The following is an 8,702-nucleotide window of genomic DNA, read 5'->3' as shown; positions in this document are numbered from 1 at the left end:
CATATTGCAACAAAAAATTGTTTTGTATTTATCTGATTTTAGAATGTTTGTGTATCTTATAAAACTTTATCTTACTAAAAATTTACAATATTTTTGTATTTTTTTGATTTCTCCCACTAAATTTGTGCATAAAATTAAGTAAAACAAAAACAAAATAAAAATTTATGTACAAATTTAAACACACCAAAATTAGTCATCGAAACGAAGCAATTCCAGAAACCCTTCAAGTACATTGACTCGAGTAGTGTCAAAAGGTTTTGTAAACTAGTTCGCCACATTATTATGAGTGTGAATTGGCTCTAAGTGAATTAATTAGCAGTCTCGAATTTTAGAATTAGTGTACTTGGGTTTAGCATCTTGAATTGGGTTTTAAACGATTTGAATAAAATCATTATCACAAAAGATAAGGGTGTCCAGAAATTCCAAATCATAATCCAGTAATTGATATTGCATCCATATAACCTGAGAGCACCAAGTAGAGGAAACCACATACTCAGATTTTACGGTTGATGTTGATATTCTATGTTGCTTCTTGCATCTCCAAGAAACAAGCATGTTACCTAAGTATTGACATCGAACAGATGTAGATTTGTTGTCGATATCACAACCTCAAAAATTGTTGTCAGCAAATGCATATAAATCAGATTCAGAATTTCTAGGATACCGGAGACTAAGATTTACTCTACCCTTGAGATATGTAAAAATTTTGTTTAACAACACTTACATGAGAGAGTTTAGAATTAGCATGATATCATGCACATTGACAGCTGCAAACATGTCTGGACGACTAGCTGTTATTACATAAGAGATCCGATCATCAGTCGATAATTTGTTTGATCTATCGGAGACCTATTAGCATCAAGTATTAAAAACAGTCTCTTAGCCATTGGTGTTGATGCCAGCTTGGAATCAAGAAGCTGGAACTTGTGAAGATGTCTTTAACATATTTTCCTTCACGAATTAATATTCCCTTTGAATTTTGACGGGCTTGTAAACTCAAAAACATAGTCATCTCCTCGGAGAGCTCATTAAAACTTTTTTCTTCATTACACTTACAAATTCTTTGCGTAAGTATTCATTTGTGTACTCAAAGATAATATCATCAATGTAGACTTGAAACAAAATAAACTCTTTCTCAACTTTTCTGATAAACAACGTCTGATCAATTTCGCCATGAGTATTCTATGTTCTAACAAGTACTCTGGCAGTGTAGCGTACCAAGAACAAGGTGCTTGATGTAGTCCATGCAAAGCTTTAACTAGTTTGTAAACATGATTAGGATGTTCTAAATCTTTAAAGATAGGTGGCTGATCCACATAGATTTATTCTTTGACTTCACCATATAAAACTATTGTCTTGGAATCTATCTGACAGATAAGAAAACCCATGTAGGATGCATATGCCAAGAAAATATGAATAGCTTTTGAAAGAGCGATGAGAGCATTAACTTCATCATAGTCTAACCTTTCAACTGGACCAAAACCCCAAACAAATAACCATGTCTTGTTTCTTACGATAACCCCACTATCATCTTTCTTATTACGGTAAACCCATTTTCTGTTCAAACTTCCACAAATCGAGTTTCTTAAAATGATTCAATTCATCATGCATCGCTTGAACCCAACTACGTTTCTGTAATGCCATGTTATAGTTTTTGGTTCTATTTGAGAAATGAAACAAGAGTAAAGACATTTGTTTATGTTTCCACTATGGCTTCTTTTCATGATGCCAGAGTCAAGTGGAGCAATGACATTCTCTATTGAATAAATTCTTTGAACACTTCTAGGAATTGGGTTTTCTTGAACTTAGTAGTTTGTGGTAAGTTGGAGAGGCTTTCTACAATTACATGTTCATGATCCCCATTATTAGGTTCAATTATGTTGTGTGAAAGTGGAGCTATTACAAAGTATTCATGTAGCATCCAAAAAATTTCGAAACAATTTTGCCTAACATAGGTAAGTTGATGGATAAAAGATGTCTTGAACATAATTAGAAATCGAAACTCCGAATACACACGATGATACGTGGCATGAAAAACAATAAAAACAAGATTTAGTAGTTCGTAGCACTTCGCGAAAGGAAACTATCAACTCCTTCACGATACGGGACAGACTTGAGAAATCTCTTAATCCTGGGCGGTGCGACGCTTTGCGATGGGTATACTCATTTGACAATTACTATACGCGAAGTGGACTTTATGTAACCGTGACACCCGTCAAACAACGTGGCACTGACTTGACGACACATAACAAGCCTAGGTTTGATACAACAAGCCTATGGCTTCGTTGTGATAGGCGACACAGTTAGAAGTTGGTTATAAAAAGGGAGGAGCCGAGGGTGTTAACTTGATAACACAAAACTCAAATTCACACGCTCACACTCCGATTTCTGTGCCCCGATACCCTTTGATGATCCGACAAATCGCCAAACCTCGTAGTTCGCATCGGGGAGTCCCGACCCCAAAGTTCCCACCTTTGTTCCCCGACACCCGATGTGTAGTAGAAGTGTTGCCCATTGATCTTAACTTGTATACTCAAATAACCATGTTAAAGTAGAGGTTCTGCTTTAGTTATGCCTAATACATGGCTTAGACCCTAGTCGGAGGTATAGTATATACCTTGAAAAGTTTAAAATATAATTATTTATGTTTTCATAAATAAAGGTTATGGCAAAAAAAATGCTTTTTCATGATTAAGAAACATAAAGTTTTACATACAGAGGCTATAATCAAATTGGTTTTTCTTCTTGTAGAAGAAACATAAGCATGTTTATAAATAGATGTTTCTTCATAAAGAAGAAACCTAGCATATGATTGGTAAGTAAACGGGAAGACTAAAACGCTAAATAGTTTACTCAGGCAAATGATAGATCAAGGTTTAAGGCTATATGAATTAGACTAAAGGTCTGAAGCTAAATCATTTGATCTATATATTTATACAAAATTAATCTCATACTATAGGTCCGAAGTAACTCATCAAAGCATACACCAGTTGATCTGATCATCATAACAAAGGTGAAAACGTAATCCCTTATAAGTGGTCCTACTCTTATGGGTCAATTTGGCGTTTGCCTAAGAAGAGACTAAACAAATTTACAAACTTGAAAACCTTTAAACATATTCACCGACAAGCCAAAAGGAAAATGTTTAATTGTTTAACAAGCCGTTTTTATTCAAAAAAGAATACAGGTTATTTGTCTTAAATCTGTAAAGACAAAGATACCATCTATCTTAAAGAGTCTGAACACACTGATTTTACTCTGAAGAGATTTATTTGTTGTAAAGCGGAAGAGACAAATATATTGTTTATCTTGAATGCATCTGAAAAGTTTATAGAACGTTATGACACAATATAGAAAATAAAAGCACTCAGACTTAAAAAACATGTTTTAGGATCTATACATAATTGACAAAAAGCAGGCATGCTATGCGTCTGTCTTTAACCATATCTCCAGTGGGCATAGTTCCTGCAGTTACTGTTGACTTGTGTGTGTATGTTAGTAGTATGCACATGGGACAGAGTAGAAACCACGCTGAGCTATACAAGAAGATATAGTGTTTTGTAACAATATTTCATAAAATATTTGGGAGTCAACGATTTAGCGTCATATCACTGACATATTTCAATATGTTTTTGTAAAACCCCGGCTAAAGCGAAAATGCCTGAGTGTGACATACAGATTGATCAAAATACATGTGACACTATTAAGTGACAATATTATCATTAATTAATTTAAACATCAAGTACACAAGTTTGTAACAAGAAAGATAAGGAAAATACAAGAACAATTAACAACTTGTCCATTTTATTAATATACCCTAAGTCATGGTGTCTTCTCCTTTTCATCCTCTAATAATTGTACCTGTAGCATATATATATATATACATATATATATATATGTATATATATACATATATATTGTCAACTTAATGAATAGTCAGTGAGTTTGTAAGGCCCCGTTCCTGGTGCCTCATTTTGGATGTGGGCTTTACTCATAAACATAGTTTACAAATCAGAGTTAATTAAAACATTTCCGAAATAATATTAAAAGGTCAACCATTCATTACAATCATCCGTAACTTGTCTTTTAAAATATAACATAAATCATTGCATTCAAAACATCATGACAAATCTTCAGATACCAGCCTCTTCAATCCTGCTATGTATCCCACTCAAACCAGCTGTCTCAGTTTGTTAACCTGCGTGCATACAAAAAGTCAACTACGCTGAGTGAGTTCTAGTTAAGCAGACGACATACAATACATTCACATACCTCCATATGCACCCGAAGGTACATACCTTCATATTTACTTACATACTCACATACATACGTACTTTCAGTCTTTCTTTCATACTTACATGCATTATTTCATTCATACATATACGTTTTAAAGAGCATTCCACCCTATAACCTTCGGCGATACTATTAGGATCGGTTCCCTACATTCGCCGATATAGGTCGGTTGCCTACAAGCGCCGATATTATTAGGGTGGGTTCCCTACATTCGCCGATATTAATAGAGTGGTTCCCTACATTCGCCGATATTATTAGGGTCGGTTCCCTACATTCTCCGATATTATTAGGGTCGGTTCCCTACATTCGCCAATATTATTAGGGTCGGTTCCCTACATTCACCGATGTTATTAGGGTTGGTTCCCTGTCTAACCATACCTTCCGTTGGTCATATAACCATACATCCCTTTCTTTATATCATCGTCCTTTCGTACACACTCATTTTATTACGTACTTTCATACGTACATGTTTCATACTAAACATACCACATATTACTTTCCCTGTCGATACATGTAATATCCGAAAATCATTCACGCACTCATAAGCATTCATTCATAACATTCATACATACTTTCACATTAATCATTATAGCATACACTTACCATTTAAGGTAAGTATATTAACGTTCACATTGAGTATGCACACAGCCCCGAAAACATAACAAGGAAGTGGGGGTAGAAACTCACCTGAATGCGGTTATGTTCACCGTTTATGGTTATTCTTTTCATTAGCTGTGCGCGACTAACTGTATAACAATTACACGTATCAATTATCTATCACTACCCATATCGTGTTTCTAGTTTAATTATAACCCTCAACGAACGGGGGTCTGGGGGCAGCGCCCCTGACAGCAGGGTTCTAGGGGCGGCAGCTCCTAGCAGGGTCCAAGGGGCTGAGCCCTGGTTGGGGTCGAGCTGACTCATTCGTAATAGCGACCTGAAAAATTTTATTTCCATTAACTGTCTTAACACATTTTCCATTAGAAATCTTAAATCGTCGTTTTATTCTCTGACTCATTCGTTATACTGAATTGCCTCAGATTCGTTATGTAATCATCCTTAATTCGTTATCTGGTTCGTTATATTAACATAGCGAATGATGAGTAATGAATCACCTGATTTGTTATCTTCATATAATGATTTGGTGAATAACGAATCTCCTAATTCGTTATCTTAACATAACGAATTGGTGAGTAACAAATCACCTGATTCGTTATCTTATTATAGCGAATTGCTGAGCAGTGAATCACCTGATTCGTTTGTCATAACGAATTAGCATATGTTCTTATCCAGACTTTGACTCAAGGTCAAAGTCAAAATCAGTATGAACACCGAACAGTCAACATGTGTAGGATTTCCAATTAAATCCTCGTTTCGTGATGAAATAACACGAATCTGGTATCTATGGACTCGTAATACCAGCGCCAACAAACCCTAACCATTCATGCATCCATATATTCGTGTTTATATGGTGCGATTACCCAGTAAATGAACCCGGTTGTTCATATTAACTATTAACCTATCTATTCTTAACGTATTTCAATGAGATTTGTTGCGATGGATTCGTTTTTACCATACTCAAACAGATCTATGATTTCTAGACTATATCCGAACTTAGACGAACAAGTTCTCGTTATAAACGTACCTTAAATGAGTCGGTTACGAACGCGATTTAGTCTTGATGTTGTTTTGGTTCGTCACATCGTTCTAGCACCAACGGGTTCAGGTTTCCACCTTCAGATCTTGGCTCGAGATATAGGATGGTGTTTGTGTGTGTTTTTCAAGGTGTAGGCTAAGGTGTAGAGATGGATAAAAATGGAAAGGTTTAGGGTTTAAGGGATATTTACACTCCCTTAAGCCCATGGACGTAAGGCCCAATCCATTTCTTATTCCATCTTCTAAAGTCCAAGCCTGCCCTCTTATAGTTTATTATTTAAACCAATGCATGACACATAATTGAATAAACGAAATTTCATGAATTATTATAACTGAAAGTAGGATGTTATGGAGTTCACACAAGTTTTGATATAAGTAAATAAAAATCTATAATTCCAAGAACAAGTGTAAATGAGCAAGTAAGATCCTTTCCAGTTGGGATTGTGCACCAACGTACTCAGATAAACGCAAGTAAGGTCCTTTCCAGTTGGGATTGTGCACCAACGTACTCAGATAATGAGGCCATTTTCCACTTATAACAAAAAATGACTTGAGCGCAAAAGGGGCGTATGATCATACTATCTTGAAGTAATCCATGTGCAACTACTTTTGAGCAGGTAACAAGTAAACAAACAAGTCCATGTAGCGAATTGTAGTTTTTAAATAATGAATAAATGAAATTGTAATTTGGATAGAATATATATGCTACCCCCAAAATTAATAAAAAAAAAACGTTAAAAAGGGGGTGTAAGAAAGCCACCTTTAAGAATGAAGACAACTTGAAATAATACCCAAAAGGGAGTTAACGAACTGAAGCAGTCGAATCTCGCGAAAATATAAGTAATAAGGAAGATAAAAAATACTAAATTAAATGAATAAATAATAAGATAAAAAAAGGAAAAAATTAAAAAGGAAAATGAAATACAAATTTGGATAGGAAACTATTCTGTTTTGTTTAAGTCATTTAAAATATCAAAAAGTTTTAATATAAATCAAGACTTTCCGGTCTACTAAATTAGAATGTTTTTAACAACTTTCATTTAGAAAAGTTTTACAAATTCGTAACATAAATAGGCCAAAGCAGCCATGTAAACCAGATGGTACGAATCTGCGCACTGTTTATAAAATATTGATTGCGAATTCATACGAATTAATTAAAATGCATAAAAATAGTTTTTAGAACCGTGTTTTAATATATTGTAACATAGAATCTGGTATTTCACTTTTTCAGTTTGTTATGAACAAGATATGCCTCATTTTTTACTGTTATATGTAATGTCAAAACTGAAATATTGCTAGAAGCAATATTTTAATGATTTCGAAAAGGATTTTGATGAAATAAAATTATGGACTTTTTTTGGTTATGACTATATAACATTTATGAGCATATATCATCAAAAATCCTTGGGTCCTTTGAAAAAAATAACGATTCAAAACAGAAAAATAAATATGTAAGAACGTTTCAAGTGTGACTTTCATGTAATCGATTATCTCCTTGTGTTCTTTGTATCATCCACCATATACACCATGGTGTATAGATTATGTGGATTCGTAGAAATGATTGTGTTATGGTCATGTGACCATTTGATTAACTAGTATGAAAAAGAATTAAAAAGAAATAAAAATAAGATGAAGAAAACTTGAATAATTAAAATCCTACTTTTGAAATGGAAAAATAAAGAAATACTTCTCTTGAAATTTTCAAAGAGTGGTGTAATAAATGAAAGGGGTGTGAGTAGTTTCTTATTTATACTAAAATGAGGAGGTTACTCTAAAGAATATTTCAATGATAAAATTAATTAGAAGAGTGCTTTGAAGAAGGAGGTTTGACCAAAATTTAAATGGTGTAAGAATATATTTTTCATCTTTTAAAAATAAATAACTTTACGTAAAAATAAATGTGACATAACTAAATTAAAATGATGTACTTTGGTTATTCTTCAATAATGTTATTTATGTGATATTTTAATATGAAAAAATCATGAGTGTTATAATATTTATAATATATATATATATATATATATATATATATATATATATATATTAGTAATGACTAATATTATTAAATAGTATTAGGAAAGAAAAACTATTGCATACGATATATGTAACATATGGGTATATGTGTAACTAACCGAATCACATCGAATAATAAAACGGGTCGGTTTAATGAATACAATACAAATAATAGAAATTGATGTATGTCACATGAAATACTATATATATATATATATATATATATATATATATATATATATATATATATATATATATATATATATATAGGGTGAGATCTGGAGAGAACTAGAGAACTATTAAAGAATTATTTTTAACTATTTTAAAAAAAAAAATATTTTATGATTTTTTTTCTTTCCTCATTCTAATAAGATGATATTGATACTAAAAAAAAACTTGTCCGTGTAGTACTGTAGTGCATATGTGCACTAATGCCTATTGCATATATACAATAGTGTTTTATTGCATATAATACAACACAATTGCATTATCCAATACACAGTATTGAATATATGCAAATACGACACTAATAATTGTATGCAAAACACATTATCGCATATATGTAATACAACACTGATGCACATATGCACTATATCGATTTTTTTTAATTTTTGTATATAATATAACACTATTGCAAATAGACAATACAAACAACTATATATATGATATTCAACACTATTTCAAATATCAAAATGCACACTATTGCACATATGCATTATAAAAAAAGTCGGTGTATTGCA

The sequence above is a fragment of the Bidens hawaiensis genome, unplaced genomic scaffold, assembly GCF_021521415.1.
Source record: "Bidens hawaiensis isolate Kalapana, Puna unplaced genomic scaffold, B.hawaiensis_p1.1 tig00004322_1, whole genome shotgun sequence".
NCBI lineage: Eukaryota > Viridiplantae > Streptophyta > Magnoliopsida > Asterales > Asteraceae > Bidens > Bidens hawaiensis.
The sequence above is the reverse complement of the archived record's forward strand: the minus strand, read 5'-3'. Positions refer to the sequence as shown.